The sequence below is a fragment of the Dendrobates tinctorius genome, unplaced genomic scaffold, assembly GCF_039654945.1.
Source record: "Dendrobates tinctorius isolate UK_male_01 unplaced genomic scaffold, ASM3965494v1 ptg000011l, whole genome shotgun sequence".
Classification (NCBI taxonomy): domain Eukaryota; kingdom Metazoa; phylum Chordata; class Amphibia; order Anura; family Dendrobatidae; genus Dendrobates; species Dendrobates tinctorius.
In genome coordinates this window covers 46,659,978-46,684,805 of record NW_027361679.1, presented here as the reverse complement: position 1 = coordinate 46,684,805, position 24,828 = coordinate 46,659,978, and the positions used below count along the sequence as shown (strand labels likewise).

Sequence of the window (24,828 nt, the reverse complement as noted above, 5' to 3'; positions counted from 1 at the left end):
GGCAGGACAAGGCTTTCTCAATTGCAAGGTCTTAACACTGCCTAAGCCACGGGCAACACTTTTTCCCACTCAGTAAAATGACTTGAATGGGAACTGGACATTCAACAAACGTGGCCAAAATCAATAGTACATGCAAATAAAGGAGACTTTCGATTATATAGTCTCAAAGATATTTGCTTTTTTCACCACTTACCAGCCAAGGTTTGCTCTACCCCTGCCTCCTGTATTCACCATCCACTCTGAAAAAAGACAGCTCAACTTCATTGGGATCAAACTTAAACCTCCCACCAACACACCTTGACATTGGGTGGCACAGCTTTTTAGACTTTATGCTAATGATATAGGAGACAGGAAGGTGAGAAAACTGGCAGAGGGACAATCAGAAGGATTGTGCTGAGCTTAATCACGCATCTTTTACTTTAACCTAGAGCTGGATTCACCATCTACACTGATTACTATTGCTCTGTCATATACTCCACACTTCTGCTGCGTTTGTCTGTGTGTTGACTAATGAAGGCCAGGAAACCTTCTCTGTGTGCTGCGCTGTATATGGTAGAGCCCAGAGTTGATAGTCTCCTCCCAAAAGCCTGGAGTCAATTGACAATGTAGAGCTAGAGTTTGCAGAGGGGAGAACCGGTGAAAATGCAGAATACAAGACATATAAGGGTCAGAAATAGTCTGAATTCCCATGTACACACACTGCAGTGTATTCTGAAAAGTTACTTGAAAGTACAGTTACTACTCTCGACTCCAAAATGGCAAGTTATTCTAGGTTTGAAAAAAAAACTTGCATTTTTACACAGGTCGTAACTGGGGATGTAGCTCAGTGGTAAAGCGCACGCTTTGCATGTGTGAGGCCCCGGGTTCAATCCCCGGCATCTCTATAGCCAGCCTGCATGTATGTGCAAGGAACGCACTTCCTTTTGGTGGTCACTTTTTCTCACCCTTGTTCGCTTCCTGCAGCCGCTGTGTGAAGTAAATACGTGTGAGTGCTCCAGACTTCTGGTACACTTTTGGGGATGTAGCTCAGTGGTAGAGCACATACTTCGCATGGTTGAGTTCCTGGGTTCAATCCCCCGCATCTCCAACCTTTTTCAAATATGGCTAGACATCTTTGGCTAGCGCACCACTCAAGCTAAGTGTCAAGACTCACAAGGAATCTCTGCCGCTTAAACTGTTTGCTTTGCCATGTCACTTGGCAGGACAAGGCTTTCTCGATTGCAAGGTCTTAACACTGCCTAAGTCACAGGCAACACTTTTTCCCACTCAGTAAAATGACTTGAATGGGAACTGGACATTCAACAAGCTTGGCCAAAATTAATAGTACACGCAAATATAGAAGACTTTCGATTATATAGTCTCAAAGATATTTGCTTTTTTCACCACTTACCAGCCACGGTTTGCTCTACCCCTGCCTCCTGTATTCACCATCCACTCTGAAAAAAGACAGCTCAACTTCATTGGGATCAAACCTAAACCTCCCACCAACACACTTTGAAATTTGGGTTGCACAGCTTTTTAGACTTTATGCTAATGATATAGGAGGCAGGAAGGTGAGAAAACTGGCAGAGGGACAATCAGAAGGATTGTGCTTAGCTTAATCACACGTCTTTTACTTTAACCTAGAGCTGGATTCACCATCTACACTGATTACTATTGCTCTGTCATATACTCCACACTTCTGCTGCGTTTGTCTGTGTGTTGACTAATGAAGGCCAGGAAACCTTCTCTGTGTGCTGCGCTGTATATGGTAGAGCCCAGAGTTGCTAGTCTCCTCCCAAAAGCCTGGAGTCAATTGACAATGTAGAGCTAGAGTTTGCAGAGGGGAGAACCGGTGAAAATGCAGAATACAAAACATATAAGGGTCAGAAATAGTCTGATTTCCCATGTACACACACTGCAGCGTATTCTGAAAAGTTAATTGAAAGTACAGTTACTACTCTCGACTCCAAAATGGAAAATTATTCTAGGTTTGAAAAAAAAAAACTTGCATTTTCACACAGTTCGAAACTGGGGATGTAGCTCAGTGGTAGAGCGCACGCTTTGCATGTGTGAGGCCTCGGGTTCAATCCCTGGCATCTCCATGGCCAGCCTGCATGTATGTGCAAGGAACGCTATTCCTTTTGGTGGTCACTTTTTCTCACCCTTGTTCGCTTCCTGCAGCCGCTGTGTGAAGTAAATACGTGTGAGTGCTCCAGGCTCCCGGTACTCTTTTGGGGATGTAGCTCAGTGGTAGAGCGCATGCTTCGCATGTATGAGGTCCTGGGTTCAATCCCCAGCATCTCCAACCTGTTTCAAATATGGCTAGACATCTTTGGCTAGCGCACCACTCAAGCTAAGTGTCAAGACTCGCAAGGAATGTCTGCCGCTTAAACTGTTTGCTTTGCCATGTCACTTGGCAGGACAAGGCTTTCTCGATTGCAAGGTCTTAACACTGCCTAAGCCACGGGCAACACTTTTTCCCATTCAGTAAAATGACTTGAATGGGAACTGGACATTCAACAAACTTGGCCAAAATCAATAGTACACGCAAATAAAGGAGACTTTCGATTATATAGTCTCAAAGATATTTGCTTTTTTCACCACTTACCAGCCAAGGTTTGCTCTACCCCTGCCTCCTGTATTCACCATCCACTCTGAAAAAAGACAGCTCAACTTCATTGGGATCAAACCTAAACCTCCTACCAACACACCTTGACATTGGGTTGCACAGCTTTTTAGACTTTATGCTAATGATATAGAAGGCAGGAAGGTGAGAAAACTGGCAGAGGGACAATCAGAAGGATTGTGCTGAGCTTAATCACGCGTCTTTTACTTTAACCTAGAGCTGTATTCACCATCTACACTGATTACTATTGCTCTGTCATATACTCCACACTTCTGCTGCGTTTGTCTGTGTGTTGACTAATGAAGGCCAGGAAACCTTCTCTGTGTGCTGCGCTGTATATGGTAGAGCCCAGAGTTGCTAGTCTCCTCCCAAAAGCCTGGAGTCAATTGACAATGTAGAGCTAGAGTTTGCAGAGGGGAGAACCGGTGAAAATGCAGAATACAAGACATATAAGGGTCAGAAATAGTCTGATTTCCCATGTACACACACTGCAGCGTATTCTGAAAAGTTACTTGAAAGTACAGTTACTACTCTCGACTCCAAAATGGCAAGTTATTCTAGGTTTGAAAAAAAAAAACTTGCATTTTCACACAGTTCGTAACTGGGGATGTAGCTCAGTGGTAGAGCGCACGCTTTGCATGTGTGAGGCCCCGGGTTCAATCCCTGGCATCTCCATGGCCAGCCTGCATGTATGTGCAAGGAACGCACTTCCTTTTGGTGGTCACTTTTTCTCACCCTTGTTCGCTTCCTGCAGCCGCTGTGTGAAGTAAATACGTGTGAGTGCTCCAGGCTTCCCGTACACTTTTGGGGATGTAGCTCACATGTATGAGGTCCTGAGTTCAATCCCCAGCATCTCCAACCTTTTTCTAATATGGCTAGACATCTTTGGCTAGCGCACCACTCAAGCTAAGTGTCAAGACTCGCAAGGAATGTCTGCCGCTTAAACTGTTTGCTTTGCCATGTCACTTGGCAGGACAAGGCTTTCTCGATTGCAAGGTCTTAACACTGCCTAAGCCACGGGCAACACTTTTTCCCACTCAGTAAAATGACTTGAATGGGAACTGGACATTCAACAAACTTGGCCAAAATCAATAGTACACGCAAATAAAGGAGACTTTTGATTATATAGTCTCAAAGATATTTGCTTTTTTCACCACTTACCAGCCAAGGTTTTCTCTACCCCTGCCTCATGTATTCACCATCCACTCTGAAAAAAGACAGCTCAACTTCATTGGGATCAAACCTAAACCTCCCACCAACACACCTTGACATTGGGTTGCACAGCTTTTTAGACTTTATGCTAATGATATAGGAGGCGGGAAGGTGAGAAAACTGGCAGAGGGACAATCAGAAGGATTGTGCTGAGCTTAATCACGCATCTTTTACTTTAACCTAGAGCTGGATTCACCATCTACACTGATTACTATTGCTCTGTCATATACTCCACACTTCTGCTGCGTTTGTCTGTGTGTTGACTAATGAAGGCCAGGAAACCTTCTCTGTGTGCTGCGCTGTATATGGTAGAGCCCAGAGTTGCTAGTCTCCTCCCAAAAGCCTGGAGTCAATTGACAATGTAGAGCTAGAGTTTGCAGAGGGGAGAACCGGTGAAAATGCAGAATACAAGACATATAAGGGTCAGAAATAGTCTGATTTCCCATGTACACACACTGCAGCGTATTCTGAAAAGTTACTTGAAAGTACAGTTACTTCTCTCGACTCCAAAATGGCAAGTTATTCTAGGTTTGAAAAAAAAAAACTTGCATTTTCACACAGTTCGTAACTGGGGATGTAGCTCAGTGTTATAGCGCACGCTTTGCATGTGTGAGGCCCCGGGTTCAATCCCCGGCATCTCCATGGCCATCCTGCATGTATGTGCAAGGATCATACTTCCTTTTGGTAGTCACTTTTTCTCACCCTTGTTCGCTTCTTGCATCCGTTGTGTGAAGTAAATACGTGTGAGTGCTCCAGGCTTCTGGTACACTTTTGGGGATGTAGCTCAGTGGTAGAGCGCATGCTTCGCATGTATGAGGTCCTGGGTTTAATACCCAGCATCTCCAACCTTTTTCAAATATGGCTAGACATCTTTGGCTAGCGCACCACTCAAGCTAAGTGTCAAGACTCGCAAGGAATCTCTGCCGCTTAAACTGTTTGCTTTGCCATGTCACTTGGCAGGACAAGGCTTTCTCAATTGCAAGGTCTTAACACTGCCTAAGCCACGGGCAACACTTTTTCCCACTCAGTAAAATGACTTGAATGGGAACTGGACATTCAACAAACTTGGCCAAAATCAATAGTACAAGCAAATATAGAAGACTTTCGATTATATAGTCTCAAAGATATTTGCTTTTTTCACCACTTACCAGCCAAGGTTTGCTCTACCCCTGCCTCCTGTATTCACCATCCACTCTGAAAAAAGACAGCTCAACTTCATTGGCATCAAACCTAAACCTCCCACCAACACACCTTGACATTGGGTTGCACAGCTTTTTAGACTTTATGCTAATGATATAGGAGGCGGGAAGGTGAGAAAACTGGCAGAGGGACAATCAGAAGGATTGTGCTGAGTTTAATCACACGTCTTTTACTTTAACCTAGAGCTGGATTCACCATCTACACTGATTACTATTGCTCTGTCATATACTCCACACTTCTGCTGCGTTTGTCTGTGTGTTGACTAATGAAGGCCAGGAAACCTTCTCTGTGTGCTGCGCTGTATATGGTAGAGCCCAGAGTTGCTAGTCTCCTCCCAAAAGACTGGAGTCAATTGACAATGTAGAGATAGAGTTTGCAGAGGGGAGAACCGGTGAAAATGCAGAATACAAGACATATAAGGGTCAGAAATAGTCTGATTTCCCATGTACACACACTGCAGCGTATTCTGAAAAGTTACTTGAAAGTACAGTTACTACTCTCGACTCCAAAATGGCAAGTTATTCTAGGTTTGAAAAAAAAACTTGCATTTTCACACAGTTCGTAAATGGGGATGTAGCTCAGTGGTAGAGCGCACGCTTTGCATGTGTGAGGCCCCGGGTTCAATCCCCGGTATCTCTATAGCCAACCTGCATGTATGTGCAAGGGACGCACTTCCTTTTGGTGGTCACTTTTTCTCACCCTTGTTCGCTTCCTGCAGCCGCTGTGTGAAGTAAATACGTGTGAGTGCTCCAGGCTTCCGGTACACTTTTGGGGATGTAGCTCAGTGGTAGAGCGCATGCTACGCATGTTTGAGGTCCTGGATTCAATCCCCAGCATCTCCAACATTTTTCAAATATGGCTAGACATCTTTGGCTAGCGCACCACTCAAGCTTAGTGTCAAGACTCGCAAGGAATCTCTGCTGCTTAAACTGTTTGCTTTGCCATGTCACTTGGCAGGACAAGGCTTTCTCGATTGCAAGGTCTTAACACTGCCTAAGCCACAGGCAACACTTTTTCCCACTCAGTAAAATGACTTGAATGGGAACTGGACATTCAACAAACTTGGCCAAAATCAATAGTACACGCAAATAAAGGAGACTTTCGATTATATAGTCTCAAAGATATTTGCTTTTTTCACCACTTACCAGCCAAGGTTTGCTCTACCCCTGCCTCCTGTATTCACCATCCACTCTGAAAAAAGACAGCTCAACTTCATTGGCATCAAACCTAAACCTCCCACCAACACACCTTGACATTGGGTTGCACAGCTTTTTAGACTTTATGCTAATGATATAGGAGGCGGGAAGGTGAGAAAACTGGCAGAGGGACAATCAGAAGGATTGTGCTGAGTTTAATCACGCGTCTTTTACTTTAACCTAGAGCTGGATTAACCATCTACACTGATTACTATTGCTCTGTCATATACTCCACACTTCTGCTGCGTTTGTCTGTGTGTTGACTAATGAAGGCCAGGAAACCTTCTCTGTGTGCTGCGCTGTATATGGTAGAGCCCAGAGTTGATAGTCTCCTCCCAAAAGCCTGGAGTCAATTGACAATGTAGAGCTAGAGTTTGCAGAGGGGAGAACCGGTGAAAATGCAGAATACAAAACATATAAGGGTCAGAAATAGTCTGATTTCCCATGTAAACACACTGCAGCGTATTCTGAAAAGTTAATTGAAAGTACAGTTACTACTCTCGACTCCAAAATGGCAAATTATTCTAGGTTTGAAAAAAAAAAACTTGCATTTTCACACAGTTCGTAACTGGGGATGTAGCTCAGTGGTAGAGCGCACGCTTTGCATGTGTGATGCCCCCTGGTTCAATCCCCGGCATCTCCATGGCCAGCCTGCATGTATGTGCAAGGAACGCACTTCCTTTTGGTGGTCACTTTTTCTCACCCTTGTTCGCTTCCTGCAGCCGCTGTGTGAAGTAAATACGTGTGAGTGCTCCAGGCTTCGGGTACACTTTTGGGGATGTAGCTCACATGTATGAGGTCCTGAGTTCAATCCCCAGCATCTCCAACCTTTTTCAAATATGGCTAGACATCTTTGGCTAGCGCACCACTCAAGCTAAGTGTCAAGACTCGCAAGGAATGTCTGCCGCTTAAACTGTTTGCTTTGCCATGTCACTTGGCAGGACAAGGCTTTCTCGATTGCAAGGTCTTAACACTGCCTAAGCCACGGGCAACACTTTTTCCCACTCAGTAAAATGACTTGAATGGGAACTGGACATTCAACAAACTTGGCCAAAATCAATAGTACACGCAAATAAAGGAGACTTTCGATTATATAGTCTCAAAGATATTTGCTTTTTTCACCACTTACCAGCCAAGGTTTGCTCTACCCCTGCCTCCTGTATTCACCATCCACTCTGAAAAAAGACAGCTCAACTTCATTGGGATCAAACCTAAACCTCCCACCAACACACCTTGACATTGGGTTGCACAGCTTTTTAGACTTTATGCTAATGATATAGGAGGCGGGAAGGTGAGAAAACTGGCAGAGGGACAATCAGAAGGATTGTGCTGAGCTTAATCACGCGTCTTTTACTTTAACCTAGAGCTGGATTCACCATCTACACTGATTACTATTGCTCTGTCATATACTCCACACTTCTGCTGCGTTTGTCTGTGTGTTGACTAATGAAGGCCAGGAAACCTTCTCTGTGTGCTGCGCTGTATATGGTAGAGCCCAGAATTGCTAGTCTCCTCCCAAAAGCCTGGAGTCAATTGACAATGTAGAGCTAGAGTTTGCAGAGGGGAGAACCGGTGAAAATGCAGAATACAAGACATATAAGGGTCAGAAATAGTCTGATTTCCCATGTACACACACTGCAGCGTATTCTCAAAAAGTTACTTGAAAGTACAGTTACTACTCTCGACTCCAAAATGGCAAGTTATTCTTGGTTTGAAAAAAAAAACTTGCATTTTCACACAGTTCGTAACTGGGGATGTAGCTCAGTGGTAGAGCGCACGCTTTGCATGTGTGAGGCCCCGGGCTCAATCCCCGGCATCTCCATAGCCAGCCTGCATGTATGTGCAAGAAACGCACTTCCTTTTGGTGGTCACTTTTTCTCACCCTTGTTCGCTTCCTGCAGCCGCTGTGTGAAGTAAATACGTGTGAGTGCTCCAGGCTTCCGGTACACTTTTGGGGATGTAGCTCACATGTATGAGGTCCTGAGTTCAATCCCCAGCATCTCCAACCTTTTTCTAATATGGCTAGACATCTTTGGCTAGCGCACCACTCAAGCTAAGTGTCAAGACTCGCAAGGAATCTCTGCCGCTTAAACTGTTTGCTTTGCCATGACACTTGGCAGGACAAGGCTTTCTCGATTGCAAGGTCTTAACACTGCCTAAGCCACGGGCAACACTTTTTCCCACTCAGTAAAATGACTTGAATGGGAACTGGACATTCAACAAACTTGGCCAAAATCAATAGTACACGCAAATATAGGAGAATTTCGATTATATAGTCTCAAAGATATTTGCTTTTTTCACCACTTACCAGCCAAGGTTTGCTCTACCCCTGCCTCCTGTATTCACCATCCACTCTGAAAAAAGACAGCTCAACTTCATTGGGATCAAACCTAAACCTCCCACCAACACACCTTGACATTGGGTTGCACAGCTTTTTAGACTTTATGCTAATGATATAGGAGGCGGGAAGGTGAGAAAACTGGCAGAGGGACAATCAGAAGGATTGTGCTGAGCTTAATCACGCGTCTTTTACTTTAACCTAGAGCTGGATTCACCATCTACACTGATTACTATTGCTCTGTCATATACTCCATACTTCTGCTGCGTTTGTCTGTGTGTTGACTAATGAAGGCCAGGAAACCTTCTCTGTGTGCTGCGCTGTATATGGTAGAGCCCAGAGTTGCTAGTCTCCTCCCAAAAGCCTGGAGTCAATTGACAATGTAGAGCTAGAGTTTGCAGAGGGGAGAACCGGTGAAAATGCAGAATACAAGACATATAAGGGTCAGAAATAGTCTGATTTCCCATGTACACACACTGCAGCGTATTCTGAAAAGTTACTTGAAAGTACAGTTACTACTCTCGACTCCAAAATGGCAAGTTATTCTAGGTTTGAAAAAAAAAACTTGCATTTTCACACAGTTCGTAACTGGGGATGTAGCTCAGTGGTGGAGCGCACGCTTTGCATGTGTGAGGGCCCGGGTTCAATCCCCGGCATCTCCATGGCCATCCTGCAAGGAACGCACTTCCTTTTGGTGGTCACTTTTTCTCACCCTTGTTCGCTTCCTGCAGCCGCTGTGTGAAGTAAATACGTGTGAGTGCTCCAGGCTTCCGGTACACTTTTGGGGATGTAGCTCAGTGGGGATGTAGCTTCGCATGTATGAGGTCCTGGGTTCAATTCCCAGCATCTCCAACCTTTTTCAAATATGGCTAGACATCTTTGGCTAGCGCACCACTCAAGCTAAGTGTCAAGACTGGCAAGGAATCTCTGCCGCTTAAACTGTTTGCTTTGCCATGTCACTTGGCAGGACAAGGCTTTCTCGATTGCAAGGTCTTAACACTGCCTAAGCCACGGGCAACACTTTTTCCCACTCAGTAAAATGACTTGAATGGGAACTGGACATTCAACAAACTTGGCCAAAATCAATAGTACACGCAAATATAGGAGACTTTCGATTATATAGTCTCAAAGATATTTGCTTTTTTCACCAATTACCAGCCAAGGTTTGCTCTACCCCTGCCTCCTTTATTCACCATCCACTCTGAAAAAAGACAGCTCAACTTCATTGGGATCAAACCTAAACCTCCCACCAACACACCTTGACATTGGGTTGCACAGCTTTTTAGACTTTATGCTAATGATATAGGAGGCAGGAAGGTGAGAAAACTGGCAGAGGGACAATCAGAAGGATTGTGCTGAGCTTAATCACGCATCTTTTACTTTAACCTAGAGCTGGATTCACCATCTACACTGATTACTATTGCTCTGTCATATACTCCACACTTCTGCTGCGTTTGTGTGTTGACTAATGAAGGCCAGGAAACCTTCTCTGTGTGCTGCGCTGTCTATGGTAGAGCCCAGAGTTGCTAGTCTCCTCCCAAAAGCCTGGAGTCAATTGACAATGTAGAGCTAGAGTTTGCAGAGGGGAGAACCGATGAAAATGCAGAATACAAGACATATAAGGGTCAGAAATAGTCTGATTTCCCATGTACACACACTGCAGCGTATTCTGAAAAGTTACTTGAAAGTACAGTTACTACTCTCGACTCCAAAATGGCAAGTTATTCTAGGTTTGAAAAAAAAAACTTGCATTTTCACACAGTTTGTAACTGGGGATGTAGCTCAGTGGTAGAGCTCACGCTTTGCATGTGTGAGGCATCTCCATGGCCAGCCTGCATGTATGTGCAAGGAACGCACTTCCTTTTGGTGGTCACTTTTTCTCACCCTTGCTCGCTTCCTGCAGCCGCTGTGTGAAGTAAATACGTGTGAGTGCTCCAATCCTCCAGTACACTTTTGGGGATGTAGCTCAGTGGTAGAGCGCATGCTTCTCATGTATGAGGTCCTGGGTTCAATCACCAGCATCTCCAACCTTTTTCAAATATGGCTAGACATCTTTGGCTAGCGCACCACTCAAGCTAAGTGTCAAGACTCGCAAGGAATGTCTGCCGCTTAAACTGTTTGCTTTGCCATGTCACTTGGCAGGACAAGGCTTTCTCGATTGCAAGGTCTTAACACTGCCTAAGCCACGGGCAACACTTTTTCCCACTCAGTAAAATGACTTGAATGGGAACTGGACATTCAACAAACTTGGCCAAAATCAATAGTACACGCAAATACACTCACTGGCCACTTTATTAGGTACACCTGTCCAACTGTGTGTTAAGACTTAATTTCTAATCAGCCAATCACATGGCGGCAACTCAGTGCATTTAGGCATGTAGACATGGTCAAGACAATCTCCTGCAGTTCAAACCGAGCATCAGTATGGGGAAGAAAGGTGATTTGAGTGCCTTTGAACGTGGCATGATTGTTGGTGCCAGAAGGGCTGGTCTGAGAATTTCAGAAACTGCTGATCTACTGGGATTTTCACGCACAACCATCTCTAGGGTTTACAGAGAATGGTCCGAAAAAGAAAAAAAATCCAGTGAGCGGCAGTTCTGTGGCCGGAAATGCCATGTTGATGCCAGAGGTCAGAGGAAAATGGGCAGACTGGTTCGAGCTGATAGAAAGGCAACAGTGACTCAAATTGCCACCCGTTACAACCAAGGTAGGCAGAAGAGCATCTCTGAACGCACAGTGCGTCGAACTTTGAGGCAGATGGGCTACAGCAGCAGAAGACCACACTGGGTACCACTCCTCTCAGCTAAGAACAGGAAACTGAGGCTACAATTTGCACAAGCTCATCGAAATTGGACAGTAGAAGATTGGAAAAACGTTGCCTGGTCTGATGAGTCTCGATTTCTGCTGCGACATTCGGATGGTAGGGTCAGAATTTGGCGTAAACAACATGAAAGCATGGATCCATCCTGCCTTGTATCAACGGTTCAGGCTGGTGGTGGTGGTGTCATGGTGTGGGGAATTTTTTCTGGGCACTCTTTGGGCCCCTTGGAACCAATTGAGCATCGTTGCAACGCCACAGCCTACCTGAGTATTGTTGCTGACCATGTCCATCCCTTTATGACCACAATGTACCCAACATCTGATGGCTACTTTCAGCAGGATAATGCGCCATGTCATAAAGCTCGAATCATCTCAGATTGGTTTCTTGAACATGACAATGAGTTTACTGTACTCAAATGGCCTCCTCAGTCACCAGATCTCAATCCAATAGAGCATCTTTGGGATGTGGTGGAACGGGAGATTCGCATCAGGGATGTGCAGCCGACAAATCTGCGCCAACTGTGTGATGCCATCATGTCAATATGGTCCAAAATCTCTGAGGAATGCTTCCAGCACCTTGTTGAATCTCTCCCATGAAGAATTGAGGCAGTTCTGAAGGCAAAAGGGGGTCCAACCCCTTACTAGGATGGTGTACCTAATAAAGTGGCCAGTGAGTGTATAGGAGACTTTCGATTATATAGTCTCAAAGATATTTGCTTTTTTCACCACTTACCAGCCAAGGTTTGCTCTACCCCTGCCTCCTGTATTCACCATCCACTCTGAAAAAAAGACAGCTCAACTTCATTGGGATCAAACCTAAACCTCCCACCAACACACCTTGACATTGGGTGGCACAGCTTTTTAGACTTTATGCTAATGATAAAGGAGGCGGGAAGGTGAGAAAACTGGCAGAGGGACAATCAGAAGGATTGTGCTGAGCTTAATCACGCATCTTTTACTTTAACCTAGAGCTGGATTCACCATCTACACTGATTACTATTGCTCTGTCATATACTCCACACTTCTGCTGCGTTTGTCTGTGTGTTGACTAATGAAGGCCAGGAAACCTTCTCTGTGTGCTGCGCTGTATATGGTAGAGCCCAGAGTTGCTAGTCTCCTCCCAAAAGCCTGGAGTCAATTGACAATGTAGAGCTAGAGTTTGCAGAGGGTAGAACCGGTGAAAATGCAGAATACAAGACATATAAGGGTCAGAAATAGTCTGATTTCCCATGTACACACACTGCAGCGTATTCTGAAAAGTTACTTGAAAGTACAGTTACTACTCTCGACTCCAAAATGGCAAGTTATTCTAGGTTTGAAAAAAAAAACTTGCATTTTCACACAGTTTGTAACTGGGGATGTAGCTCAGTGGTAGAGCGCACGCTTTGCATGTGTGAGGCCCCGGGTTCAATCCCCAGCATCTCCATGGCCAGCCTGCATGTATGTGCAAGGAACGCACTTCCTTTTGGTGGTCACTTTTTCTCACCTTTGTTCGCTTCCTGTAGCCGCTGTGTGAAGTAAATACGTGTGAGTGCTCCAGGCTTTCGGTACACTTTTGGGGATGTAGCTCAGTGGTAGAGCGCATGCTTCGCATGTATGAGGTCCTGGGTTCAATCCCCAGCATCTCCAACCTTTTTCAAATATGGCTAGACATCTTTGGCTAGCGCACCACTCAAGCTAAGTGTCAAGACTCGCATGGAATCTCTGCCGCTTAAACTGTTTGCTTTGCCATGTCACTTGGCAGGACAAGGCTTTCTCGATTGCAAGGTCTTAACACTGCCTAAGCCACGGGCAACACTTTTTCCCACTCAGTAAAATGACTTGAATGGGCCTGGACATTCAACAAACTTGGCCAAAATCAATAGTACACGCAAATATAGGAGACTTTCGATTATATAGTCTCAAAGATATTTGCTTTTTTCACCACTTACCAGCCAAGGTTTTCTCTACCCCTGCCTCCTGTATTCACCATCCACTCTGAAAAAAGACAGCTCAACTTCATTGGGATCAAACCTAAACCTCCCACCAACACACCTTGACATTGGGTTGCACAGCTTTTTAGACTTTATGCTAATGATATAGTAGGAGGGAAGGTGAGAAAACTGGCAGAGGGACAATCAGAAGGATTGTGCTGAGTTTAATCTCGCGTCTTTTACTTTAACCTAGAGCTGGATTCACCATCTACACTGATTACTATTGCTCTGTCATATACTCCACACTTCTGCTGTGTTTGTCTGTGTGTTGACTAATGAAGGCCAGGAAACCTTCTCTGTGTGCTGCGCTGTATATGGTAGAGCCCAGAGTTGCTAGTCTCCTCCCAAAAGCCTGGAGTCAATTGACAATGTAGAGCTAGAGTTTGCAGAGGGGAGAACCGGTGAAAATGCAGAATACAAGACATATAAGGGTCAGAAATAGTCTGATTTCCCATGTACACACACTGCAGCATATTCTGAAAAGTTACTTGAAAGTACAGTTACTGCTCTTGACTCCAAAATGGCAAGTTATTCTAGGTTTGAAAAAAAAAACTTGCATTTTCACACATTTCGAAACTGGGGATGTAGCTCAGTGATAGAGTGCACTCTTTGCATGTGTGAGGACCCGGGTTCAATCCCCGGCATCTGCATGGTCAGCCTGCATGTATGTGCAAGGAACGCACTTCCTTTTGGTGGTCACTTTTTCTCACCCTTGTTCGCTTCCTGCAGCCGCTGTGTGAAGTAAATACGTGTGAGTGCTCCAGGCTTCCAGTACACTTTTGGGGATGTAGCTCAGTGGTAGAGCGCATGCTTCGCATGTATGAGGTCCTGGGTTCAATCCCCAGCATCTCCAACCTTTTTCAAATATGGCTAGACATCTTTGGCTAGCGCACCACTCAAGCTAAGTGTCAAGACTCGCATGGAATCTCTGCCGCTTAAACTGTTTGCTTTGCCATGTCACTTGGCAGGACAAGGCTTTCTCGATTGCAAGGTCTTAACACTGCCTAAGCCACGGGCAACACTTTTTCCCACTCAGTAAAATGACTTGAATGGGAACTGGACATTCAACAAACTTGGCCAAAATCAATAGTACACGCAAATACACTCACTGGCCACTTTATTAGGTACACCTGTCCAACTGTGTGTTAAGACTTAATTTCTAATCAGCCAATCACATGGCGGCAACTCAGTGCATTTAGGCATGTAGACATGGTCAAGACAATCTCCTGCAGTTCAAACCGAGCATCAGTATGGGGAAGAAAGGTGATTTGAGTGCCTTTGAACGTGGCATGATTGTTGGTGCCAGAAGGGCTGGTCTGAGAATTTCAGAAACTGCTGATCTACTGGGATTTTCACGCACAACCATCTCTAGGGTTTACAGAGAATGGTCCGAAAAAGAAAAAAAATCCAGTGAGCGGCAGTTCTGTGGCCGGAAATGCCATGTTGATGCCAGAGGTCAGAGGAAAATGGGCAGACTGGTTCGAGCTGATAGAAAGGCAACAGTGACTCAAATTGCCACCCGTTACAACCAAGGTAGGCAGAAGAGCATCTCTGAACGCACAGTGCGTCGAACTTTGAGGCAGATGGGCTACAGCAGCAGAAGACCACACTGGGTACCACTCCTCTCAGCTAAGAACAGGAAACTGAGGCTACAATTTGCACAAGCTCATCGAAATTGGACAGTAGAAGATTGGAAAAACGTTGCCTGGTCTGATGAGTCTCGATTTCTGCTGCGACATTCGGATGGTAGGGTCAGAATTTGGCGTAAACAACATGAAAGCATGGATCCATCCTGCCTTGTATCAACGGTTCAGGCTGGTGGTGGTGGTGTCATGGTGTGGGGAATTTTTTCTGGGCACTCTTTGGGCCCCTTGGAACCAATTGAGCATCGTTGCAACGCCACAGCCTACCTGAGTATTGTTGCTGACCATGTCCATCCCTTTATGACCACAATGTACCCAACATCTGATGGCTACTTTCAGCAGGATAATGCGCCATGTCATAAAGCTCGAATCATCTCAGATTGGTTTCTTGAACATGACAATGAGTTTACTGTACTCAAATGGCCTCCTCAGTCACCAGATCTCAATCCAATAGAGCATCTTTGGGATGTGGTGGAACGGGAGATTCGCATCAGGGATGTGCAGCCGACAAATCTGCGCCAACTGTGTGATGCCATCATGTCAATATGGTCCAAAATCTCTGAGGAATGCTTCCAGCACCTTGTTGAATCTCTCCCATGAAGAATTGAGGCAGTTCTGAAGGCAAAAGGGGGTCCAACCCCTTACTAGGATGGTGTACCTAATAAAGTGGCCAGTGAGTGTATAGGAGACTTTCGATTATATAGTCTCAAAGATATTTGCTTTTTTCACCACTTACCAGCCAAGGTTTGCTCTACCCCTGCCTCCTGTATTCACCATCCACTCTGAAAAAAAGACAGCTCAACTTCATTGGGATCAAACCTAAACCTCCCACCAACACACCTTGACATTGGGTGGCACAGCTTTTTAGACTTTATGCTAATGATAAAGGAGGCGGGAAGGTGAGAAAACTGGCAGAGGGACAATCAGAAGGATTGTGCTGAGCTTAATCACGCATCTTTTACTTTAACCTAGAGCTGGATTCACCATCTACACTGATTACTATTGCTCTGTCATATACTCCACACTTCTGCTGCGTTTGTCTGTGTGTTGACTAATGAAGGCCAGGAAACCTTCTCTGTGTGCTGCGCTGTATATGGTAGAGCCCAGAGTTGCTAGTCTCCTCCCAAAAGCCTGGAGTCAATTGACAATGTAGAGCTAGAGTTTGCAGAGGGTAGAACCGGTGAAAATGCAGAATACAAGACATATAAGGGTCAGAAATAGTCTGATTTCCCATGTACACACACTGCAGCGTATTCTGAAAAGTTACTTGAAAGTACAGTTACTACTCTCGACTCCAAAATGGCAAGTTATTCTAGGTTTGAAAAAAAAAACTTGCATTTTCACACAGTTTGTAACTGGGGATGTAGCTCAGTGGTAGAGCGCACGCTTTGCATGTGTGAGGCCCCGGGTTCAATCCCCAGCATCTCCATGGCCAGCCTGCATGTATGTGCAAGGAACGCACTTCCTTTTGGTGGTCACTTTTTCTCACCTTTGTTCGCTTCCTGTAGCCGCTGTGTGAAGTAAATACGTGTGAGTGCTCCAGGCTTTCGGTACACTTTTGGGGATGTAGCTCAGTGGTAGAGCGCATGCTTCGCATGTATGAGGTCCTGGGTTCAATCCCCAGCATCTCCAACCTTTTTCAAATATGGCTAGACATCTTTGGCTAGCGCACCACTCAAGCTAAGTGTCAAGACTCGCATGGAATCTCTGCCGCTTAAACTGTTTGCTTTGCCATGTCACTTGGCAGGACAAGGCTTTCTCGATTGCAAGGTCTTAACACTGCCTAAGCCACGGGCAACACTTTTTCCCACTCAGTAAAATGACTTGAATGGGAACTGGACATTCAACAAACTTGGCCAAAATCAATAGTACACGCAAATATAGGAGACTTTCGATTATATAGTCTCAAAGATATTTGCTTTTTTCACCACTTACCAGCCAAGGTTTTCTCTACCCCTGCCTCCTGTATTCACCATCCACTCTGAAAAAAGACAGCTCAACTTCATTGGGATCAAACCTAAACCTCCCACCAACACACCTTGACATTGGGTTGCACAGCTTTTTAGACTTTATGCTAATGATATAGTAGGAGGGAAGGTGAGAAAACTGGCAGAGGGACAATCAGAAGGATTGTGCTGAGTTTAATCTCGCGTCTTTTACTTTAACCTAGAGCTGGATTCACCATCTACACTGATTACTATTGCTCTGTCATATACTCCACACTTCTGCTGTGTTTGTCTGTGTGTTGACTAATGAAGGCCAGGAAACCTTCTCTGTGTGCTGCGCTGTATATGGTAGAGCCCAGAGTTGCTAGTCTCCTCCCAAAAGCCTGGAGTCAATTGACAATGTAGAGCTAGAGTTTGCAGAGGGGAGAACCGGTGAAAATGCAGAATACAAGACATATAAGGGTCAGAAATAGTCTGATTTCCCATGTACACACACTGCAGCATATTCTGAAAAGTTACTTGAAAGTACAGTTACTGCTCTTGACTCCAAAATGGCAAGTTATTCTAGGTTTGAAAAAAAAAACTTGCATTTTCACACATTTCGAAACTGGGGATGTAGCTCAGTGATAGAGTGCACTCTTTGCATGTGTGAGGACCCGGGTTCAATCCCCGGCATCTGCATGGTCAGCCTGCATGTATGTGCAAGGAACGCACTTCCTTTTGGTGGTCACTTTTTCTCACCCTTGTTCGCTTCCTGCAGCCGCTGTGTGAAGTAAATACGTGTGAGTGCTCCAGGCTTCCAGTACACTTTTGGGGATGTAGCTCAGTGGTAGAGCGCATGCTTCGCATGTATGAGGTCCTGGGTTCAATCCCCAGCATCTCCAACCTTTTTCAAATATGGCTAGACATCTTTGGCTAGCGCACCACTCAAGCTAAGTGTCAAGACTCGCATGGAATCTCTGCCGCTTAAACTGTTTGCTTTGCCATGTCACTTGGCAGGACAAGGCTTTCTCGATTGCAAGGTCTTAACACTGCCTAAGCCACGGGCAACACTTTTTCCCACTCAGTAAAATGACTTGAATGGGAACTGGACATTCAACAAACTTGGCCAAAATCAATAGTACACGCAAATATAGTAGACTTTCGATTATATAGTCTCAAAGATATTTGCTTTTTTCACCACTTACCAGCCAAGGTTTGCTCTACCCCTGCCTCCTGTATTCACCATCCACTTTGAAAAAAAGACAGCTCAACTTCATTGGGATCAAACCTAAACCTCCCACCAACACACCTTGACATTGGGTGGCACAGCTTTTTAGACTTTATGCTAATGATATAGGAGGAGGGAAGGTGAGAAAACTGGCAGAGGGACAATCAGAAGAATTGTGCTGAGCTTAATCACGCGTCTTTTACTTTAACCTAGAGCTGGATTCACCATCTACACTGATTACCATTGCTCTGTCATATACTCCACACTTCTTCTGCGTTTGTCTGTGTGTTGACTAATGAAGGCCAGGAAACCTTCTCTGTGTGCTGCGCTGTATATGGTAGAGCCCAGAGTTGCTAGTCTCCTCCCAAAAGCCTGGAGTCAATTGACAATGTAGAGCTAGAGTTTGCAGAGGGTAGAACCGGTGAAAATGCAGAATACAAGACATATAAGGGTCAGAAATAGTCTGATTTCCCATGTACACACACTGCAGCGTATTCTGAAAAGTTACTTGAAAGTACAGTTACTACTCTCGACTCCAAAATGGCAAGTTTTTCTAGGTTTGAAAAAAAAACCTTGCATTTTCACACAGTTTGTAGCTGGGGATGTAGCTCAGTGGTAGAGCACACGCTTTGCATGTGTGAGGCATCTCCATGGCCAGCCTGCATGTATGTGCAAGGAACGCACCTCCTTTTGGTGGTCACTTTTTCTCACCCTTGTTCGCTTCCTGCAGCCGCTGTGTGAAGTAAATACGTGTGAGTGCTCCAGGCTCCCGGTACACTTTTGGGGATGTAGCTCAGTGGTAGAGCGCATGCTTCACATGTATGAGGTCCTGGGTTCAATCCCCAGCATCTCAAACCTTTTTCAAATATGGCTAGACATCTTTGGCTAGCGCACCACTCAAGCTAAGTGTACAGACTCGCAAGGAATCTCTGCCACTTAAACTGTTTTCTTTGCCATGTCACTTGGCAGGACAAGGCTTTCTCGATTGCAAGGTCTTAACACTGCCTAAGCCACGGGCAACACTTTTTCCCACTCAGTAAAATGATTTGAATGGGAACTGGACATTCAACAAACTTGGCCAAAATCAATAGTACACGCAAATATAGGAGACTTTCGATTATATAGTCTCAAAGATATTTGCTTTTTTCACCACTTACCAGCCAAGGTTTGCTCTACCCCTGCCTCCTGTATTCACCATCCACTCTGAAAAAAGACAGCTCAACTTCATTGGGATCAAACCTAAACCTCCCACCAACACACCTTGACATTGGGTTGCACAGCTTTTTAGACTTTATGCTAATGATATAGGAGGCAGGAAGGTGACAAAACTGGCAGAGGGACAATCAGAAGGATTGTGCTGAGCTTAATCACGCGTCTTTTAATTTAACCTAGAGCTGGATTCACCATCTACACTGATTACTATTGCTCTGTCATATACTCCACACTTCTGCTGCGTTTGTCTGTGTGTTGACTAATGAAGGCCAGGAAACCTTCTCTGTGTGCTGCGCTGTATATGGTAGAGCCCAGAGTTGCTAGTCTCCTCCCAAAAGCCTGGGGTCAATTGACAATGTAGAGCTAGAGTTTGCAGAGGGAAGAACTGGTGAAAATGCAGAATACAAGACATATAAGGGTCAGAAATAGTCTGATTTCCCATGTACACACACTGCAGCGTATTCTGAAAAGTTACTTGAAAGTACAGTTACTACTCTCGACTCCAAAATGGCAAGTTATTCTAGGTTTGAAAAAAAAACCTTGCATTTTCACACAGTGTGTAACTGGGGATGTAGCTCAGTGGTAGAGCGCACGCTTTGCATGTGCGAGGACCCGGGTTCAATCCCCGGCATCTCCATGGCCAGCCTGCATGTATGTGCAAAGAACGCACTTCCTTTTGGTGGTCACTTTTTCTCACCCATGTTCGCTTCCTGCAGCCGCTGTGTGAAGTAAATACGTGTGAGTGCTCCAGGCTTCCGGTACACTTTTGGGGATGTAGCTCAGTGGAAGAGTGCATGCTTCGCATGTATGAGGTCCTGGGTTCAATCCCCAGCATCTCCAACCTTTTTCAAATATGGCTAGACATCTTTGGCTGCGCACCACTCAAGCTAAGTGTCTAGACTCGCAAGGAATCTCTGCCGCTTAAACTGTTTGCTTTGCCATGTCACTTGGCAGGACAAGGCTTTCTCGATTGCAAGGTCTTAACACTGCCTAAGCCACGGGCAACACTTTTTCCCACTCAGTAAAATGACTTGAATGGGAACTGGACATTCAACAAACTTGGCCAAAATCAATAGTACACGCAAATATAGGAGACTTTCGATTATATAGTCTCAAAGATATTTGCTTTTCTCACCACTTACCAGCCAAGGTTTGCTCTACCCCTGCCTCCTGTATTCACCATCCACTCTGAAAAAAGACAGCTCAACTTCATTGGGATCAAACCTAAACCTCCCACCAACACACCTTGACATTGGGTTGCACAGCTTTTTAGACTTTATGCTAATGATATAGGAGGCGGGAAGGTGAGAAAACTGGCAGAGGGACAATCAGAAGGATTGTGCTGAGCTTAATCACGCATCTTTTACTTTAACCTAGAGCTGGAATCACCATCTACACTGATGACTATTGCTCTGTCACATACTCCACACTTCTGCTGCGTTTGTCTGTGTGTTGACTAATGAAGGCCAGGAAACCTTCTCTGTGTGCTGCGCTGTATATGGTAGAGCCCAGAGTTGCTAGTCTCCTCCCAAAAGCCTGGGGTCAATTGACAATGTAGAGCTAGAGTTTGCAGAGGGAAGAACTGGTGAAAATGCAGAATACAAGACATATAAGGGTCAGAAATAGTCTGATTTCCCATGTACACACACTGCAGCGTATTCTGAAAAGTTACTTGAAAGTACAGTTACTACTCTCGACTCCAAAATGGCAAGTTATTCTAGGTTTGAAAAAAAAACCTTGCATTTTCACACAGTGTGTAACTGGGGATGTAGTTCAGTGGTAGAGCGCACGCTTTGCATGTGCGAGGACCTGGGTTCAATCCCCGGCATCTCCATGGCCAGCCTGCATGTATGTGCAAAGAACGCACTTCCTTTTGGTGGTCACTTTTTCTCACCCATGTTCGCTTCCTGCAGCCGCTGTGTGAAGTAAATACGTGTGAGTGCTCCAGACTTCCGGTACACTTTTGGGGATGTAGCTCAGTGGTAGAGTGCATGCTACGCATGTATGAGGTCCTGGGTTCAATCCCCAGCATCTCCAACCTTTTTCAAATATGGCTAGACATCTTTGGCTGCGCACCACTCAAGCTAAGTGTCTAGACTCGCAAGGAATCTCTGCCGCTTAAACTGTTTGCTTTGCCATGTCACTTGGCAGGACAAGGCTTTCTCGATTGCAAGGTCTTAACACTGCCTAAGCCACGGGCAACACTTTTTCCCACTCAGTAAAATGACTTGAATGGGAACTGGACATTCAACAAACTTGGCCAAAATCAATAGTACACGCAAATATAGGAGACTTTCGATTATATAGTCTCAAAGATATTTGCTTTTCTCACCACTTACCAGCCAAGGTTTGCTCTACCCCTGCCTCCTGTATTCACCATCCACTCTGAAAAAAGACAGCTCAACTTCATTGGGATCAAACCTAAACCTCCCACCAAAACACCTTGACATTGGGTTGCACAGCTTTTTAGACTTTATGCTAATGATATAGGAGGCGGGAAGGTGAGAAAACTGGCAGAGGGACAATCAGAAGGATTGTGCTGAGCTTAATCACACGTCTTTTACTTTAACCTAGAGCTGGAATCACCATCTACACTGATGACTATTGCTCTGTCACATACTCCACACTTCTGCTGCGTTTGTCTGTGTGTTGACTAATGAAGGCCAGGAAACCTTCTCTGTGTGCTGCGCTGTATATGGTAGAGCCCAGAGTTGCTAGTCTCCTCCCAAAAGCCTGGGGTCAATTGACAATGTAGAGCTAGAGTTTGCAGAGGGAAGAACTGGTGAAAATGCAGAATACAAGACATATAAGGGTCAGAAATAGTCTGATTTACCATGTACACACACTGCAGCGTATTCTGAAAAGTTTCTTGAAAGTATAGTTACTACTCTCGACTCCAAAATGGCAAGTTATTCTAGGTTTGAAAAAAAAACCTTGCATTTTCACACAGTTCGTAACTGGGGGTGTAGCTCAGTGGTAGAGCGCATGCTTTGCATGTGTGAGGCCCCGGGTTCAATCACCGGCATCTCCATGGCCAGCCTACATGTATGTGCAAGGAACGCACTTCCTTTTGGTGGTCACTTTTTCTCACCCTTGTTCGCTTCCTGCAGCCGCTGTGTGAAGTAAATACGTGTGAGTGCTCCAGGCTTCCAGTACACTTTTGGGGATGTAGCTCAGTGGTAGAGCGCATGCTTCACATGTATGAGGTCCTGGGTTCAATCCCCAGCATCTCCAACCTTTTTCAAATATGGCTAGACATCTTTGGCTAGCGCACCACTCAAGCTAAGTGTAAAGACTCGCAAGGAATCTCTGCCACTTAAACTGTTTTCTTTGCCATGTCACTTGGCAGGACAAGGCTTTCTCGATTGCAAGGTCTTAACACTGCCTAAGCCACGGGCAACACTTTTTCCCACTCAGTAAAATTATTTGAATGGGAACTGGACATTCAAAAAACTTGGCCAAAATCAATAGTACACGCAAATAAAGGAGACTTTCGATTATATAGTCTCAAAGATATTTGCTTTTTTCACCACTTACCAGCCAAGGTTTGCTCTACCCCTGCCTCCTGTATTCACCATCCACTCTGAAAAAAGACAGCTCAACTTCATTGGGATCAAACCTAAACCTCCCACCAACACACCTTGACATTGGGTGGCACAGCTTTTTAGACTTTATGCTAATGATATAGGAGGCGGGAAGGTGAGAAAACTGGCAGAGGGACAATCAGAAGGATTGTGCTGAGCTTAATCACGCGTCTTTTACTTTAACCTAGAGCTGGATTCACCATCTACACTGATTACTATTGCTCTGTCATATACTCCACACTTCTGCTGCGTTTGTCTGTGTGTTGACTAATGAAGGCCAGGAAACCTTCTCTGTGTGCTGCGCTGTGTATGGTAGAGCCCAGAGTTGCTCGTCTCCTCCGAAAAGCCTGGAGTCAATTGACAATGTAGAGCTAGAGTTTGCAGAGGGGAGAACCAGTGAAAATGCAGAATACAAGACATATAAGGGTCTGAAATAGTCTGATCTCCCATGTACACACACTGCAGCGTATTCTGAAAAGTTACTTGAAAGTACAGTTACTACTCTCGACTCCAAAATGGCAAGTTATTCTAGGTTTGAAAAAAAAAACTTGCATTTTTACACAGTTCGTAACTGGGGATGTATCTCAGTGCTAGAGCGCACGCTTTGCATGTGTGAGGCCCCGGGTTCAATCCCCGGCATCTCCATGGCCAGCCTGCATGTATGTGCAAGGAATGCACTTCCATTTGGTGGTCACTTTTTCTCACCCTTGTTCGCTTCCTGCAGCCGCTGTGTGAAGTAAATACGTGTGAGTGCTCCAGGCTCCCAGTACACTTTTGGGGATGTAGCTCAGCGGTAGAGCGCATGCTTCGCATGTATGAGGTCCTGGGTTCAATCCCCAGCATCTCCAACCGTTTTCAAACTTGGCTAGACATCTTTGGCTAGCGCACCACTCAAGCTAAGTGTCAAGACTCGCAAGGAATCTCTGCCGCTTAAACTGTTTGCTTTGACATGTCACTTGGCAGGACAAGGCTTTTATATAGTCTCAAAGATATTTGCTTTTCTCACCACTTACCAGCCAAGGTTTGCTCTACCCCTGCCTCCTGTATTCACCATCCACTCTGAAAAAAGACAGCTCAACTTCATTGGGATCAAACCTAAACCTCCCACCAACACACCTTGACATTGGGTGGCACAGCTTTTTAGACTTTATGCTAATGATATAGGAGGCAGGAAGGTGAGAAAACTGGCAGAGGGACAATCAGAAGGATTGTGCTTAGAGTTGAGCGACTTTTGGTTTTTTAGGGTCGCGTTTCGTTTCGTGAAACCCGACTTTTCCAAAAGTCGGGTTGAGCAAGATCGTCCGATTATAGGGAAAAGTCGGGGTCGTCCCGAAACACGAAACCCAATGTAAGTCAATGGGGAATAAAAGTCGGCAGTGAGAGGAGGACAGGAAACACACCTACAGTGCCCATTTGAATGCCAAAAGCATCAATTCTTCTTACTTAAGCTTGTCAACCTTAATTAACTTCATAATACAAGTTACGCACTGAAAAATGGGGGTTATTTGGCTAAATTTGTGGGGGGGGAGGGCTGGCTGCAGGTTTTCATGTGCCCTGGGCGAAAGAGCGCCCCTTTAACACATACTACAACTCATCATGCTCCGATACGGCAGAGAAATAGCGGTATAGTACAATGAAAAATACCTCACTTTTTACATCTCAAGACGAGGCCCATCTATTTCTCCATACAAAATCATTGGTCCCATATAATGTTTGAAACAGTATATGATGAGCTCCACATAATGCTACAGTATATGTTGGTCCCCATGGATGAAGCTCCACTGTCTTAGGCTAGTTTCACATTAGCGTTTTTTTGCGCAGCGCATCGTGCGCATAAAAAACGCAAAGAAAAATGCAAAACAAATGTGCGTTTTTTTTTCATCATG

General features: G+C 45.1%; 29 non-coding genes across 29 annotated transcripts; all 29 read left to right on the top strand.

Annotated features, from left to right (window-relative positions):
• The first annotated feature begins 812 nt into the window (after positions 1-812).
• TRNAA-UGC (transfer RNA alanine (anticodon UGC)) lies at positions 813-884 on the top strand. Its single transcript has one exon. It is a non-coding gene; the product is annotated as a tRNA-Ala (tRNA).
• A 1,128-nt stretch (positions 885-2,012) lies between these two features.
• On the top strand, positions 2,013-2,084 carry TRNAA-UGC (transfer RNA alanine (anticodon UGC)). Its single transcript has one exon. It is a non-coding gene; the product is annotated as a tRNA-Ala (tRNA).
• A 131-nt stretch (positions 2,085-2,215) lies between these two features.
• On the top strand, positions 2,216-2,287 carry TRNAA-CGC (transfer RNA alanine (anticodon CGC)). Its single transcript has one exon. It is a non-coding gene; the product is annotated as a tRNA-Ala (tRNA).
• Positions 2,288-3,211: 924 nt separating this feature from the next.
• Positions 3,212-3,283, top strand: TRNAA-UGC (transfer RNA alanine (anticodon UGC)). The gene has a single exon. It is a non-coding gene; the product is annotated as a tRNA-Ala (tRNA).
• Positions 3,284-4,390: 1,107 nt separating this feature from the next.
• On the top strand, positions 4,391-4,462 carry TRNAA-UGC (transfer RNA alanine (anticodon UGC)). The gene has a single exon. It is a non-coding gene; the product is annotated as a tRNA-Ala (tRNA).
• A 131-nt stretch (positions 4,463-4,593) lies between these two features.
• Positions 4,594-4,665, top strand: TRNAA-CGC (transfer RNA alanine (anticodon CGC)). The gene has a single exon. It is a non-coding gene; the product is annotated as a tRNA-Ala (tRNA).
• Positions 4,666-5,587: 922 nt separating this feature from the next.
• TRNAA-UGC (transfer RNA alanine (anticodon UGC)) lies at positions 5,588-5,659 on the top strand. The gene has a single exon. It is a non-coding gene; the product is annotated as a tRNA-Ala (tRNA).
• Positions 5,660-5,790: 131 nt separating this feature from the next.
• Positions 5,791-5,862, top strand: TRNAA-CGC (transfer RNA alanine (anticodon CGC)). Its single transcript has one exon. It is a non-coding gene; the product is annotated as a tRNA-Ala (tRNA).
• Positions 5,863-6,786: 924 nt separating this feature from the next.
• TRNAA-UGC (transfer RNA alanine (anticodon UGC)) lies at positions 6,787-6,859 on the top strand. Its single transcript has one exon. It is a non-coding gene; the product is annotated as a tRNA-Ala (tRNA).
• A 1,107-nt stretch (positions 6,860-7,966) lies between these two features.
• TRNAA-UGC (transfer RNA alanine (anticodon UGC)) lies at positions 7,967-8,038 on the top strand. Its single transcript has one exon. It is a non-coding gene; the product is annotated as a tRNA-Ala (tRNA).
• Positions 8,039-9,144: 1,106 nt separating this feature from the next.
• Positions 9,145-9,216, top strand: TRNAA-UGC (transfer RNA alanine (anticodon UGC)). The gene has a single exon. It is a non-coding gene; the product is annotated as a tRNA-Ala (tRNA).
• A 1,293-nt stretch (positions 9,217-10,509) lies between these two features.
• Positions 10,510-10,581, top strand: TRNAE-CUC (transfer RNA glutamic acid (anticodon CUC)). Its single transcript has one exon. It is a non-coding gene; the product is annotated as a tRNA-Glu (tRNA).
• Positions 10,582-12,728: 2,147 nt separating this feature from the next.
• On the top strand, positions 12,729-12,800 carry TRNAA-UGC (transfer RNA alanine (anticodon UGC)). The gene has a single exon. It is a non-coding gene; the product is annotated as a tRNA-Ala (tRNA).
• Positions 12,801-12,931: 131 nt separating this feature from the next.
• Positions 12,932-13,003, top strand: TRNAA-CGC (transfer RNA alanine (anticodon CGC)). The gene has a single exon. It is a non-coding gene; the product is annotated as a tRNA-Ala (tRNA).
• A 922-nt stretch (positions 13,004-13,925) lies between these two features.
• On the top strand, positions 13,926-13,997 carry TRNAA-UGC (transfer RNA alanine (anticodon UGC)). Its single transcript has one exon. It is a non-coding gene; the product is annotated as a tRNA-Ala (tRNA).
• Positions 13,998-14,128: 131 nt separating this feature from the next.
• On the top strand, positions 14,129-14,200 carry TRNAA-CGC (transfer RNA alanine (anticodon CGC)). Its single transcript has one exon. It is a non-coding gene; the product is annotated as a tRNA-Ala (tRNA).
• A 2,147-nt stretch (positions 14,201-16,347) lies between these two features.
• On the top strand, positions 16,348-16,419 carry TRNAA-UGC (transfer RNA alanine (anticodon UGC)). The gene has a single exon. It is a non-coding gene; the product is annotated as a tRNA-Ala (tRNA).
• A 131-nt stretch (positions 16,420-16,550) lies between these two features.
• Positions 16,551-16,622, top strand: TRNAA-CGC (transfer RNA alanine (anticodon CGC)). The gene has a single exon. It is a non-coding gene; the product is annotated as a tRNA-Ala (tRNA).
• Positions 16,623-17,545: 923 nt separating this feature from the next.
• TRNAA-UGC (transfer RNA alanine (anticodon UGC)) lies at positions 17,546-17,617 on the top strand. Its single transcript has one exon. It is a non-coding gene; the product is annotated as a tRNA-Ala (tRNA).
• Positions 17,618-17,748: 131 nt separating this feature from the next.
• On the top strand, positions 17,749-17,820 carry TRNAA-CGC (transfer RNA alanine (anticodon CGC)). Its single transcript has one exon. It is a non-coding gene; the product is annotated as a tRNA-Ala (tRNA).
• A 1,107-nt stretch (positions 17,821-18,927) lies between these two features.
• TRNAV-CAC (transfer RNA valine (anticodon CAC)) lies at positions 18,928-19,000 on the top strand. Its single transcript has one exon. It is a non-coding gene; the product is annotated as a tRNA-Val (tRNA).
• A 923-nt stretch (positions 19,001-19,923) lies between these two features.
• TRNAA-UGC (transfer RNA alanine (anticodon UGC)) lies at positions 19,924-19,995 on the top strand. Its single transcript has one exon. It is a non-coding gene; the product is annotated as a tRNA-Ala (tRNA).
• Positions 19,996-20,126: 131 nt separating this feature from the next.
• TRNAA-CGC (transfer RNA alanine (anticodon CGC)) lies at positions 20,127-20,198 on the top strand. The gene has a single exon. It is a non-coding gene; the product is annotated as a tRNA-Ala (tRNA).
• A 922-nt stretch (positions 20,199-21,120) lies between these two features.
• TRNAA-UGC (transfer RNA alanine (anticodon UGC)) lies at positions 21,121-21,192 on the top strand. Its single transcript has one exon. It is a non-coding gene; the product is annotated as a tRNA-Ala (tRNA).
• A 131-nt stretch (positions 21,193-21,323) lies between these two features.
• TRNAA-CGC (transfer RNA alanine (anticodon CGC)) lies at positions 21,324-21,395 on the top strand. Its single transcript has one exon. It is a non-coding gene; the product is annotated as a tRNA-Ala (tRNA).
• A 922-nt stretch (positions 21,396-22,317) lies between these two features.
• Positions 22,318-22,389, top strand: TRNAA-UGC (transfer RNA alanine (anticodon UGC)). Its single transcript has one exon. It is a non-coding gene; the product is annotated as a tRNA-Ala (tRNA).
• A 131-nt stretch (positions 22,390-22,520) lies between these two features.
• On the top strand, positions 22,521-22,592 carry TRNAV-CAC (transfer RNA valine (anticodon CAC)). Its single transcript has one exon. It is a non-coding gene; the product is annotated as a tRNA-Val (tRNA).
• A 923-nt stretch (positions 22,593-23,515) lies between these two features.
• Positions 23,516-23,587, top strand: TRNAA-UGC (transfer RNA alanine (anticodon UGC)). Its single transcript has one exon. It is a non-coding gene; the product is annotated as a tRNA-Ala (tRNA).
• Positions 23,588-23,718: 131 nt separating this feature from the next.
• Positions 23,719-23,790, top strand: TRNAA-CGC (transfer RNA alanine (anticodon CGC)). The gene has a single exon. It is a non-coding gene; the product is annotated as a tRNA-Ala (tRNA).
• The last annotated feature ends 1,038 nt before the right edge of the window (positions 23,791-24,828 follow it).